Source organism: Pelmatolapia mariae, linkage group LG9 (genome assembly GCF_036321145.2).
Source record: "Pelmatolapia mariae isolate MD_Pm_ZW linkage group LG9, Pm_UMD_F_2, whole genome shotgun sequence".
Classification (NCBI taxonomy): Eukaryota; Metazoa; Chordata; class Actinopteri; order Cichliformes; family Cichlidae; genus Pelmatolapia; species Pelmatolapia mariae.
In genome coordinates, this window is record NC_086235.1 from 22,980,305 (window position 1) to 22,995,729 (window position 15,425).

Sequence of the window (15,425 nt, forward strand, 5' to 3'; positions counted from 1 at the left end):
CATAAAGAAGAAGACGATATACATTTCAACTTCTTTCATTTAAGTTGAAGTTTCATTGTGGTTGCTGTGAAGAAAATTATCTGAAAGACCACCACGGCAGTGCTCCTCATAACCTCACTTTCAAGCTAACATTCTGCTAGTGCTCTAAAGATAAAACAAAGAACGTGACGGCAGAGGAATACATATGAAACACACAAACACAGCAGAAATCAAAGGGAAGAAATACTGAATATTCCTCACATGCACACAGTGATTAAGTCTCTTCCCTCTCTTTTCTCTCAATCCGCCCCTTTCACTCACTCATCCGCACAAACACACTCCCCTCTTCCAGTACATTAGGTTCCACGCAGAGAGAAATTGTGAATGGTCTGTCAATTCAGGTAGGCACAGTCAATAGCTCTCTGTCATGTCCCACTATGTGTGTGTTTGTGCACAGAGTCTGAGTATGTATGAGGGAGAGTCAAATTTAGAAAAGAGTGTTGTTTCTCCTTCTGTGAATGTGCATAGACAGACCGTGCATGTGTGTGTGTGTGTGTACAGTAGACTACATCTGGTGAAAGTCTCAAAGAGTTTGTGTTACAGGTGGGCTCATAGAGAATGGAAAATATCTAATCGTGACAATGTGTGTGGGTGTGTCCTTGTGTATGCTTGTATGCGAGTGTGCATTTCTCTTTGGAAAGCCTCCCTCGTGGTCTGAAAGAGCTCCACATTTTTCTCCTTTTGCTGCCTGCTTTGGCAGGTGGATATGCACAGAGACATCAAGGTTCTCCTTTATAAAAAGTAATGACATTTCTGGCACATTCATGTCACCCTGGAATATTAGCAAAGTCCACTTGCAACTGTCAGGCGTCTGACTCAGCATCATAGAATGGGAGAGAAGGGCAACGACGTGGTTTCAGGCAGCGGGATTTAAAAAGTCTGTTCGCATGCTGTGTGAGGAGGTACGATTCTTTTAAAATGACTCAGGTGAGCCAGTGTCACCAGCTGCAACCCATGCCAGAACAGCTAGTGATGTGTTCCTGCTTATCTCCTTTTGCAGCTGTTCCACAGGTGCAGCTCTCGTGCAGCAGCATCTGGTCATGAAATTACAAGAAATCTTTGGGTCATGCTCAAGTGTCTCCGAATTTATTCTTGCACCCTAATTAATGATAATAGGATCCTCTATCACACATACAAATGCACACGAGAGCTCCTTCACGGCTATGGACAAATGTTCTGCATCCATATATTCAACCGTTTGTGCAGTGATTGACACAAAGGCACAAACACTTGCGCTTAGATCCAGATATACACTTGATGATTCTTCATTTTCATTCACACACTTGGGAACACAACAGCTTTATTGCAGCTTCCGTCTAATGAGTGTTTCTATAAGTTTGTTGGCAAAGACTTGCTCTAGCTGCACATGAACAGACTTTGTAGGTCACACAAACACACACGCACGCACACATGCACACACTCACAGAATACATTGAATAAAGGCTGGAAGAGGAGGCAGCAATGGAATGAAGGAAGGAGGCGAGTTAATAGAGAGAAAGTAGATTTTAAAGGAATCAAGGTGGTAGAGAAATATAGTGAATTTCTTCAGTGCCTCCGCTTATTTCCTTAGGGCTCTCTAAACTCTCTTCTGGGAAGAAACCGCTATACATGTACAGATTTTAGAGATCAGAAGATACAAACTAAAAAAATAAATAAAATAAATGAAAAAGGTGGAAAGTCAACCTGTACCAAGGCCAATGTTCTATTTCACAATTTTAAAGAAAGTAACAAGATTCAACATGAGATTCTTTTCCTCCTCTGTGCTCCACCTCTCCAACAGTTTGGTACTATTTGAGTAACTTTGCAGAAAAGAGAAAAAAAAATACAGAAAATGGTAATGATTGCATACTTCCACAATGGCTTGTCTTGGTTGAAGAATGATGGTTCTAATATACAGCACTAATAATATAATAGTAGCTATTAACAACTCTGACCAGTAATGTGGAAATATCTTAAAATATGTGAAAACGAACTTGGGTGAAAATGTGCTTTGCCTCTGAAAGCAGAACCCTGAATATACGCAGCCATCACAAAGATCTATGAAACGAAACTTTAACTGTCTTTAATTTTGATAATGGCAAGACCTCCCGAGGCAAAATTGGTGGCTATGTTTACAAAGTGATTGATTAGACTTAAAAGCAATTTGACCTCATAAGCTGCACTCACTGTTTTCACTATTACAGTACACTGCACCACATTTCCATTAAATCAGCTAAACAAAAAAATTAGCATCTGTTTATTTGGGTCCTCAGTAAAGCTGCCAAATTCTTATTTTCCTTGCATCTCTATGTGTGCAGTTTATTTCTGGTGGTTGCTGTTGCTGTTGTTGCTGATTCCCAAGTCCAAAGGTATCCCCTGCCATGTGCATTACTCATGTATGTATTCACCCCTTATGTCTACTGGCTTCATAACATTCCACAGGCACTGATTCTACTCGCAGTTGAAATTTCATAGCATGCTGTTTTGATTCACAAGGGGACCGGTGATAACTACAGCAACAATAATTTTAATATTGCATGTTAAGATAAAAATTTGTTTGTGGTTGATGGAATTGCAGTAGCATTTTTCTTCTTTTTTATACTGAAAGATGTACAATGGCTCATTCAAATGCAGACAATGTTAGACTCTCTGTAGCTTTCCTTCAGTGAAACTCCAGTGCTTCGGTATTGATCGACTATTTTATTCTAGTGCTGAATATTTTAAGAAACCCAGAGTATATCTTTAACACAGAATGAGCAAGTAAATCAACTAATGGTTTTGTTCATCATTTATTATTATTATTATTACCTCCTTCAGGGAGGCTGTGTTTTTGATAGCATTTGTGTTTGTGTGAATATCATTCTGTCTGTAAACACAATAGCTCAAAAACTTTTGAATATATTCTGATAAAACTTTGTAGGGGTGTAGAGCGGGGTCATGTTAACAATCCATCTTATATCCACCATTCTTCAAAGTCAAGTCTGACCTCTCCTTCATGGTCAACAGATTGATCTGAAGTTTAGTAATGCTAATATTAATGCTATATAGAGCTGTCTAAAACTGTGTTTCTTACTGCCATTGTTTGTATTGAAAACATTATACAATAAAGCAGTAAAACATTGAAAACAGTATAAACAGTATTGATCACATTATAGTTTGCATTACATTTAACCTCTAACTTTACTTTTGCATTTCACATCTGCCTTTCTTTCAAGCTGAGCCAAAAATGTGTCAGCTTTAAAGCTCGAGCTGCCTAGTTAGTTAAAAATATATTGCATTATAATATTATATAATACGCCCAAGTTATTCTTATCCTGTTATTTGCAAATCAATATTATCTATGGCCTGCTCCTACATAATGTTTGTGTAATTAAAGTAAGCATCTAACATGCTACACTTATCTGAATTTTGCTGCACTACAAACTTTTTAAAGTCTGTATAAAAAGGGCAAAGTAAATAAAGTAAATAAAGCTAGGAGAGGGAGGTGCCATGGTGGAGGTTTGCATTGTGTAGGCTTATATAATATTTCACATTAAAAATTAGCATAGTTTATGCCAAATATTTCCATCGTTTGAGTGTCAAGTACTACTGCTTTTTCAAAGCTGTCTTAAGGGTAAGTGCAAGGTGTCCTCTGGAGACTTGTTGCACTGGTTGCTTCAACATTAACAGCTGAGAAGCAGTCCTCTTTTGAAGAGCGACAATGAAGAAAGAGGGCTGCCAGTGAGATGGTGATCTTAGCCAGAAGTCTGTCAAGAAAGACCTCTTGGGCAACTCGTGTCTCGTTGGGAACCTTTCTATTTTGTCCTCAGTTTTGCTTCGTTTTTACAGTTCGGGTTTCTTTTTACTTGCCATTTAGTCAGGTTGAAAAATCAAAAACACTACATTAACCCTGTACATTGAAAAATTACACTTAGGTTAGGCAGTGCAACTGAATGTGGTGTCAAGAGGTTCCAACCAAGCCTTTATATGTGGTGAGGTGGTGCATCAATGCCCCAACAGCAAAGGACACCCTACGTGTATCTATGAAATGCCAGCTGACAAAACCACAGTCGGTGACATTATATGAATGAGGATGGGCTCATTCATGTTGATGGGGGGGGGGGACAAAGAACCAAGGACATAGCAGTGAAAAGGAAATGAAAAGTTTCTGCTCTTGTAATAAAGCCAATATACAGTGGCATATTTGAGAGGAACTCTAAAGCCCTGTCTGAGGCTTTAGTGCTCTACATAATGCTGCATTTCATCCATATGTGACTTGTGTGGAAAGAAGCCAGTAAATATACTTTGTCCTTATCTAAAGTAAGTGTCTTTTTAGTCTTTTTTATTGCTTTTACTTGAGAAAAAAAGCACAGAAGTGATGGGAGACTGTATCCGATTCGATCATTCATAATGAATCCACTGTATATGTGAACCTGTTTGAAATGCCAACACCAGCACTAGCTGTATCAGGAAACCTTGATATCGTACAAATTGTCTGAACTTGAAATAAATAGAGAATTTAGGTTATACCGTAGCTGTGAAATTACTGGCAATAAATCTTGCATTGTCTCTTTTCTCATTTTTCAGAGTCCTTAAGGATTGCAGCTGTAAAAACAACAGTAATGCCCTGATTTATTGTTTTGCAATGATTAAATCACAGCACAGGGTTATACACAGGTAAATTGTACGGTATGTGTGTGAGAAAGGGCAGCTTCTGTGTTTTCCTTGCAACTAATTAAACTTTGAAAGAGATCTAGACTCATACCCATCAATTATTTACTGATATACCTCAAAGGAAGCAGCTGCTGCACACATAATGTAGCCTTACGATATACAGGAAAATAGATAGGAAGCATAGTGGGAAATTAAATAGACTAAACTACATAAATTTCCACACTGGATTGATAATGTGTGACACCCTAATATAGGTTACTATAAGACCAGTGCCTGGTAAGTGAAAATGTGTTTTTAAAAAAGACCATTGATGAACACAGACCACATGATTATATGTCCAGCACTCAATAAAGAGGTCATAGCCACTGATATTTGCCTGGGTCTCAAGTGCATAGCAGGGCTCTGTATGTTCAGGTACTTTAGGGGAAGCAAATGACTACAATATCCAAGTGCAAATGTCAGCCTATTCCTCTGTGCAAGAGGAAGAGATAGTTTTATGCATGATAGAATGATAAGAGAGGCGAAACAGATAGGGACAGTGTGGGGGAGTAAAAAGAGAGATAGATAACATGAAGGCAGGACATGAGGAAGAAAAAATGGCTACATACCAAAGCCTTCTTAGTGACATTTCCAGTTAAGTAAATAACTAGGATGAAGAAAAACAGCTACCAAGAGATGTGTCAGCTGGCTGCTACCAGTTGGGACCAAAGCCATAGACAGACAGTGTTTGGCCAGCCTGTTCAAAGGCCTTTTCACTGCCACATCTTTGGAGCTAAAGGGAGTTGGACACTAGTCCAGCATAATCCAACAGGGGTAAAATTCATGACAGCCTAAAGATTAGCTGGAATAGAATCACAAATCTTAGAAGCCAAGAGACTAAATTTTGGCACTAAGACAGCTGCCATGATGTAACTCTTTGACTAAGTGTTGTACCTGCCACATTGGCCATTTAGGCAAAAGCTCTTGAAAGAAACAGTTCACGAGTACTTAGCACAAAGACTTAACAATGCATGCTGAAATTCACCTGATAAAACAAAGGAAAAATGGAGCTGAAAAGACCTGCCAGTTTCACCTTTTGCATGTGTTTTAACAATCGGGTCAGTAAATCAGTCAACCGGTGAAGAACATTCAGTGTTCTTTAGACCGCTGAGCAGACTGTTAAAAACACTACAGAAAACTCTGCTATCTTTATTTAATGACTGTGAAACCATTGTGTGTGGGGTTTTGCTACTGTGCTGTCAAGTCTGTCTTCTCAACAACACTGAATACTGAAGTTTGGGGACCTGGGGGCTTTTTGTGGACCCATGTCATGAACACAGTGGAAGCTGTCAAAAGTGCCAACAGCTGCATGGAGATGCAGTCTGACTCTCCAAAGTGCCAGTGAGTGTGAGAGCCTCTGTCTGTGCAAGCCTTTGTCCTCCGGTTTGGCTGGGAGCAGAAAGGGTCTCTGCTTTCTGTTTTCCATTTCTTTCCAAATTCATATTTCAATTTAATGAAGCTTCTCTGGACTGGAGGCAGTGGCCTTAAATGAAATAAGACTGTAGAAGACTGCTTTAGGGAGCTAATTTCTGTTGTAATGTTTACAAATTCATATAGCCCATCTTCCCAATTCTTGCCAAGTACACCCAATATCCGTCTTGGAGAAGCTGTCCTCCTCATTGAGATAATGGGCTGAGCTGATTCAAAAATAGCAGAAGCTTGGTATGCATAGACTCCATCTACTCCATGTCCATGTACTGAGAGATCCCAGCAGGTTTTCTAATTTTCTGGGAAAATAATACTGTTTCACTTGATTGACTACAGAAATATTTCTGTAAACTTACCATTAACAGCAGGTAATATTAGATTTCTAGTGTAACTAAACACAAGTTGGTCTTAACCAACTTTATTTATAACTGGTTTAACACACTGGGTAGGAGGTGACCCATATGCCATAAGGCTAATGCAGAGGCCCGAGTCTGAATATGCCCTAAGGCTGTTTACACCATGTCTTCAACTGGTCTTTCTCTCTGCTGTCCTATCTTCTCTCCACTGCCCTGTTTAAAAAAACTCCCCCAAAAATCAAATTATGGTCAAAAGTTGCAAATTAAAGCAACTCTGATTCCAAAAGTGTTTTCAAAAATTCTGCCATCACAGAGAAAAAGTTTCACAAACAGTCAAATGGCCATTGACTAATTAGCAAGCAGCTTCATGTGCATTCTGTCCTGTACACCTGGAATTTCATGACAGCAGGTCCCAAGTGGGCTTCACAAAGAGCTATAGGACAAAAATAAACAGATGTTCTGCAGCATAGAATAGGCCGTTCTAATTGGGATTACAGATGGCTATTACGACCGTTTGCCAGTGTCTTCGATGTGAAATAAAATTCCAAAGTGAACAGGGTTTCACTGAATACATGTTGGCAATGATTCCAGTTCCTAATCATTGTGTGACATCTCAAAGTCACATTATTTTAAAAGAAGAAATACTACAATTAAATCAACTAAAAATAAATAAGAGGCCTTTTCAGCACTTTTTATTGAGTTTTAGTTCTTCTAGCCTATATGAACACATAAAAGTGCATCTAATTTCTATAAATCCCACGTGAATATGTAGAATCTGTATGCAAGGGACAAAAGTTTCAGTACTAGAAGTGTGACATTTGGTATGAATCAATTTCTGTTTGTTCAGCATGAGATGTATGTGTCCAAGAGCAGAGATCAAGAGTTGCATGCAAGTTGGTTTTGCTGTAATACAGAAAGAGGAGGCGTTCCAGCATGGTGAATCTGAACATCGAGAGCCAGGCCTGAGCTCTGGCGTGCTCCTGCCCAATTTAACCCCAGCTGACACAACATTTTCATTCAGAATATTCAGATTATATATATATGTATATGTAAAAGTTTTGTGATCATTCAGTGTGTATCTGGTTGTGCGTTACACATCCTGTATTTCAGTGGATTCACTACAAAGTCTCATTATGCGCCTTTGTGCTCAGGGCCACTACATTCCTGTGGCATGAAATAGCAGATGGCAGTGGAGTGAATAACAATCATCTAGACCTCAGGGTGGGAGCCTATTCACTTTCAGTTCACATGCTACCACAGTGGGAATTAAAATGACCATTTAACTCTCTATGACAAAGTGCTAACTTTTCTAAATATGAAATTTGTTCTTTGAAAAAAAGACAGAAGAAGGGGTTATCGTATTTTTACAGAAATTAATTTCTCTCAGGTACAAATTGCTAAATCTCGGTCACTTTCTATTGCTAAAATACATTTATTGCAAATAAGATGTCAATAAATCTTTTCACTTGAAGAAGACAGTTTTTTATGCAGTTTTTCAAAAGAAACCCTCCGTCTCATTGCTTTTGCTGGCATCAACGTGCAGTTTTTCAACTAAGCTCTTGGAAAAGGTTACTTGCTTTTATCCAACTTTTTCTCTCATGTAAAGAAATGTTTATATCATACATGTATAATCTGATTCACTTAACCTAGGGCTAGATGCCTATAGTCCTCTCCAGCGTTATTAATTTATGTCCTGTCCGCCCTTTTTCTGACTTCCAGCATTTTTTATATGTGACAGGGCGAAAATGTCTTTGCATTGGAAGACAGCTATTTAAGAAAAAAGAGTCTCTGCTCACGCTGCTCATTTGCGCTTTACTCTTTCAGTCCAGCTTATTTCATTTTCAACCTTCCCTTCCCTTGCCTTTCCTGACCACCCTCCAACTACCAACCACCACCAGCAGGCATGCCAGCACTTTGCTTGAGCTGTTAATCTAATTTTTTTGGTCCAGATTCATTTTTCATGTCTTGGAACCATTACCAAACAATTTTTGTCAACGGATCTAGCCCCTGTGCCAATGTGAGCAGAGACCAAGCGCATAATGAGATGTTTTGGATGAAGCTACCTCACATAAAGACAGACATTTAAACACATGTACACACACGCACATATACCTTTTCATTTTCACATTTGCATCTGTCAACTGAAATCTAACATAACTTTTGAAATGCTGCAAAAAACAAAATCTGTTCCAGCGTTTAAACAAAGCAGAATGCATCAGAGCATATAACAATAAAACAGAAAATATTTATAGACAACTGATATTATTCTTTGGGTTTGACCAGTGTTGGAGTTACCAAAGACCAACATTAATAACAATTAAAACTAAATGAAGACATTTATATTCGCAAACTATTCCAAACATCAGTGCATGCTTTATGAAATCTTAGGATGTTTGTGTTGCAACATTTAGTCTGAGCAAATACTTTAGAGTATCAAAAGCCACATTTCACCTGTGTGACAATTTGATGAAAAATACTTCACATAACCATTTGCTGGAACAAAAAGTGTATCTCTGTGTCCCGTTTTACATTCCAACTCCTGCCACAAAAAGTCCTGATATCATCTGGCAGCAGTTCCCTCTCCCAATCAAATCTTTGCAGTCAGTTTGTTGTATAAAACATGGGCTCCCTTTTTTAGTATGTCCAATAATATTTCGTGGACTTTCCGCAGTCATTCAAGATTCAGTTAGCTCAACCTAGAAAGCTCAATAAGCCTTTGGTGGGTTTGCTGTATAGGTTCATCAATTATTTATTCTACTAATTAAAGGAGTGCTCACAATGACTGATTCTCTGTGTTACCGGTAATCCACGGTGCCTCAAGCTACTTTATGGGAGGTCTGTAGTGACAGGTTACCACCCTCAGCTGGACTCCTCTGATGTTTTTGTTGCAGATTTAGGAAAAGGTGTGAAGGGGCAGGGTTGGGGGGGTTATAGAGAGAGACCAGCTGTTATATTCCCTAGGAACGTAACAACACATGTGGGGAAGTAACAGTAAAAGGGCAATAGGAGACAACACTGCCAATATAATAAAAGTATTTTTATTAATAATTAAACTAAAACAGGAGGTCAAGTCACTGTCACAATCAAAACACAAAGAAAAACACAGTGAAACTCTGAAGCAAGTCAAAAGTCACTCAAAAATACACTCCTCTCCACAGAGCAGGAGTAAGGAGCCTCAAGCACATAGCTCATGCTGTAAAGAGAATGGCACTCACTGAGCTTAAATACTTCCTAGCCTAATTGCTCTGTCAAGTCAGCTGCAAGGGGTGGTACCTAAAGCCAGGGAGAAAAAGCAAATACATACCCGCACAGCCAAAAACCACAGTAGGCCTGCAAACACTATAACATCAGACTTTTTTTACTCGTTTCCCTTCACTGCTGTGAAAAACCATTACCATTCATGCCATTACATGCAGCTACTCATACGTTCTAGCCCCCCTGCTTAAACATGATATAATCAATGGTTCTTGAAGGTGTTACTTGGGTTGTATAAACATGTATTTGCATACTTAAAATACCATTGTTTTTCTGAGTCATATAATACTTCCTTTGAAGACAAATGTTTCTGAAGCAGTCACAGGGATTTTACAACACTGGCGAAAAGACGAGCGAAGTAAACTATCATCTTGTTCCCAGTGTGTTACCTGGATGCCACTTAGTCTGTGACGTGTTAAAATTACAGTTTGTCTGGTCTATTTTGCCACACAGTTGCTATTTCATTTTGTGCTTTTGTTTTTTCCTTTATTTATGTTTTATATGCAGTAATATTTGAGAATTCTCTTATTTCAAATTGACTTTTTATTTGCTGATAGAAGGTGCGACATTTAGGAAAAAGAGATGTAAGAAGTGTGCTTCTCTTTTAGTATCAAACAACTTAATCAACCCTTCAACACTTTGCATTTTTGTCTCTCGCTGTCACCCTCTGGCGATACGCCTGGCTGTTTGATCTGCCCACAAGGTGCCAGGTCAGATCAGTTATACCTGCCTGATTCAGTGAACTCTCAGCCAGGGCTGATCTGCTCAGAGCTGCATGAAGCATAACCCTCTGTCTCTCACTGATACACTCGACCTGCACAAGAGTGCGGGTCAGGGTGTGCACAGGTGTGTGCAGCTGAGTGTGAGCACAGAGGGATGGTGGATTAAAACTCAAGAGAGCTTGGTTATAGAGATGGATAGAATAAGAGAGACAGAGACAGACACTGATATTTGTTTACGGAAAATGTGATGGTAAGTTAAAAAATAGCATAATAATGAGAATAAAGGGTGGAAAAGTACAAATAGTGTGTCACTACATTCATCTTATGTGGCCTCAGGCATGACCTGTATTTTGCAATGTAATAAGCTTGAGTGGTTCCCACACAGAGGTGGTTCATGTGGTGAACACTTAATCCAAATCACAATGGAAGCTTGCATCATCATTTTTAATTTAGTCCACATGCAGTTAGTGTTCACAGTACACTCCTCTTAGACTGCTTTCCTATTAGATTCTTTGAGTAATGGAGAACTCAGTATGTATGAAAAGAAATCCAAATCTACTGATTGAACATGCAATGACCTACTTTGTATGTTAATAGAACAAAACAATCAAAGAAATAAAGCGATAGAAACACATACAGTTAGTGGTGAGCAGACAGCTGGCCTTTGAAAAGCACATATTTGAACAGCTAGAGCGTAGATGGTGTAAATATGGCCAATAATTCACCATAATCCCAAACAAAAAGAACGCTTCTGTCACAGGCATTTGCAACTTGTGTTCACTATGCAAAGAATAGGAACTACTGTATTTGTCCTCTTTTTTCTTTATTTAGAATCCTGTACACTCGTTGTGTGTTGTTGAAATTACTTTTTCATGTGCAGGTCAAGTGCTCATGAAAATGAATTTGTTGAACTTGTTGCTGTCACTATGAAGCAAACAGAAACGTGTCATAATTGGCAAGTATACTGTGATCACTAAATTTATAGCATACACATTATTTGTTATAAAGGACATTTTTTACAATCATTTATTACTATGTAATTTGTAACCAACACTTTTCTTCCCAACTGTAAAATGCATAATTTGTTGCATTGTTGCAAAAACTACTTGCAATAATTGTACCTTGTATACTACCTAATTAAAGATTTCTGAATACAACTTTGCATCTTAGTAAGTAATATCTAAAACATTAAAAAAAATGAAGATTATGCAGTCCACCTATCTTTTTTTTTCAATAACACTGCTCTCATTACAACAGAGGATTATGAATTATTTCCCATAGTTCCTCAGGTGGGAGAGGCCATTAAAAAATCATCATGCAATGATGGCTACAGTGAGATGGTGGGATTCAGTTTATTGGTTTGTGAGCATATCAAAGAGGCATGTTTAAAAATACTGCTTTTATGAGAAAGGTGAGAAACTAAGCTGTTTTTGTCAAAGATGAAAGGCAAGGGGTTTCAATGAGATACTAAACTATATTAGGGGAACTTAGTTTGGAACATATGTTACACTTGTTCTGTTTCTGAAAGATTTTAAATTTTGTCTGGCTTATACGGGAAAAAATAAACAGTCTAGTCGTCAGGTAGCTGGGAGAGTGAGACTCCACAATAACACCAATTATGCAGTTTAAAGTATTTTGGAAACCAACAGGCTGTAGCGGCAATTCATCCAAGAAAGCTGCAGGGTTTGGCTGCCAATCCATGCTGGTTCTAATAAGGGTTTATTGGCAAAGTCCACCATGTCCAGAACCTAAAATAATTTGTATATACCCTCGGTTACACAACTTTATTCCAATTAACTGGTTTTGAGCACAGAAATTAATTTAGTCGACAGTGTTGATGTAATAATGTTTTTTTGGTGTGTTTAAAAAAAAGTCAGACATTTAATGTGATGTAGTTAAAAAAAAAGTCTATATATGTAATTAATACAGCTAATTGGGTTAAAAAAATATATCATATAGTATTTGGCTGTCTCTATTTTTTTAATCCCCTAATTTACAATCATCAGAGTAATATTTTAGACAGCCATGAACATACTGTGTAGAGATACTTCCATGCAGAAAACATTAAAAAGTTCACAAGCTCACTTCCCCAATATCACCAAAATTGTATCATACCCCATGCATGAAATTGCCTCTGGACCAAAAAATATATATAAGAACAATAAAAATCAACACACCAAAAATATGGTTGTATTTGTCATGTGTGTCTTGTTATAAAAGAAGTCTCATTATATCACAAACTGAAGTTTGCACAACAAACTATTATGGTGCATGTGAAATTGCACGTGCTTTCCATGTTTCAAAGGTCTACTACAACTTTTACCAGAAACATGTGAAACAAACACAGAAAGAAAATGCGTACATACTATATAATAAAACCTATGCACTCTGGTTTCATTTCCTCCACTGCGGATGCCTGCACTGCTTTTCGGAATTCAAGCAATCATTGAATCACTAGGTTTCAGTATGTTCTCAGTTTTTTCCTCCACGGAAGTTGGGGAGAAATCACGAGCCTCTCTCTGGCCCCCCTTGTCTACTCATAAAGATGATTTGCCACCAATCTGGCAACCGAAGCCTATCATATCACTCCCTGCACTGCCCTCCACCCCTTTGTCAGCCCTAAACTCTGCCATGCTGAGAAACAATATGTTCTGACTGGCAGTAAAAGATGAGGGCTGTGACAAGGGCATGAGGGAGAAAGAGAGAGAAGAGCTTCTAGCACATACGTGTTAAAATTCAAACATGGATGAACAGAAGTGAATTTGGGTCTGCATATTTACATATTCACCTACCCAGTTCACTTCCTTTCATAAGAATCCCATGCTGGTGTTCAATATGCCCAGTTTGCCTTACGGAAAAGTGTTGATGGGGGGCAACATGCATGAAAATACAGACAGACTGGCCTCAGCAGGAGGACAAATTAGCGGTGTGTAGAGTTGGGGCTTAAAAACTTCAATAACAATAAATAATTAAAAAAAATATCATCAGATCTGCGTAATGAATCTGATCTCTATATTCTGCTGTAAATTCTACACTTTCTGTTAATAGTCATCAATTGCTAAAATTTCAAAAAAGGTAAATGGTAAAAGCTTGCAAAAGTCAACTTATTAAGGCTGCGAATTAGAAAACAAAATGGCAGTGTGGCAGTCTATCCATATATATGTAATTGTTTGGTTATATCAAGGCAAGTAGAGAATATGACCTAAGCTATTAGCAAGAGGTAAGCTGACAACTTATGTGTTGAGATGACAAATCATAAAGTAATTTGCTCATTTACCTGTTAATGCTGCCTCTATTTTCACACATATCCGTGTATGTCTATAATAACAGCTGATACTAGAGTTTTGAAAACAGAGCTAAGAGCAAACTGAAGATGCTAGTAAATTGGAGGGATGCAATCGGGTGACATAACTTTGTACAAGAACATACCTTTTCAGTATAAACTCTGCTTCCAGATCCAAACTAGTCTGCATTTATTAAGGCTGTTGTGTTTTCCACATGTTTTAATGCTTTACATCTTGTTCTATTTGAGTGATCACTGCCCTAAAAAAGGCAGTGGTCACTGTCGGCCTCTCTCGGTTTTTATTACCACTATACATTTTAAAGCTCAGTTTTCAAAACCTCACGATGTAACTACATGCAGCAGTGAATTAATGACTAACCTTGTATTGTAGATTGATTACCTCTGTTGTTCTCCTAACTGAAATTTGGTCCGTTTACAGCATCCTGCCATGCAATGGCATTTATTGAGTGGAAAAAAGTTAGCGTTCCTCCTCCACCTTCACTGTTTATATTATGCTAACATAGCTGTGTCACTACTGATCTTGTAGCACATCATTATATGCCAGCTAGTCCAACTTCAGTAACCCTACAAATGTCACTGCTGTTTAGTTTTCTGTCTTCATTTATGTTGGAAGTTATAGCACAGGTGCTCCAATTTTTCCAGAACTCCCTCATTCTGAACATGGTCTATTATGTTTAGGTGGAAACTAGCGAGCTAACTTCCTGCTAACTTCTAACTCAGTTAAATTTCATGAATTCTGTTTTCATGGATGCCTGGATTTTAAACTTAATTGTTACACCTGGTAGAGCAGCCATGCTGATTCTTTTATTGAAGATGAAACAATTTAGACAGTTTGTAACTCTCAGTGATGCCATAGTGTTAGTTTGACTTTGGGACCTGAAGCAGAGTTTGCAGCCAGAAACGGCTAATGACTTAAAGACCAGATAGGATTCACATACAATTAAGAAGTGTTACAGATGGACATATATTAAAAAAAAGATTAAAGGATGATATTTAAAGTATATACACAACACCAACAATCCGCATGAAAGTGAATACATATATACATTTAGATGTTGTACACTGACACTAACAAACTTACATATAGAATATGCAAGCACGCAGTTATATGCACACTCATGCTGAGGGAGCGGTCCAGCAGTAATTAGAGGTGAACTCTATTTGCTAACAACCTTCAGCTCCAAGACCCATGGTAGGCTGACAAATTAGGGTTCTCTCTCTCAGCCACGCAGGGGCTCCCACAGGTTAATGGGAATCTGGGGGTTGAGTCTGCATGTGTGTGTGACACAATAGATTTCCTCATGTGTGTTTGCGTATGTGTGTGCATCTATACTGCCAAGCTAATGGAAGCCCAAGCTGTGCTAAGCCCCTGCAGTGGCTGGGGCTCACTAACAGGGATTTAGCATTGTTCTCTGTGTCAGTAATACCTGGCAGCATTAACAGGAATTAGCATTGCTTGTGGCCAAGCAATACAAAATGAGGCTTAGCAAGGTATACGTTTGTTTGTGTTGTGCTAAAAAGCGCTAACTGTGTTTGCTTATCATGTATTAACTGATGTTTCTGGAGCAAGGGATGGTAACAATATCTGCCCCTCTCAGATGAGATTATTACCTTTCCTGTTAATGAAGAGGATTAGAAATTGGCTCAATT

General features: G+C 38.4%; 1 protein-coding gene across 2 annotated transcripts in view; it reads right to left on the minus strand.

Moving 5' to 3' along the window:
* Positions 1-15,425, minus strand: part of cntnap2a (contactin associated protein 2a) — a 384,317-nt gene that overhangs the window by 224,543 nt on the left and 144,349 nt on the right. The window lies entirely within an intron of this gene.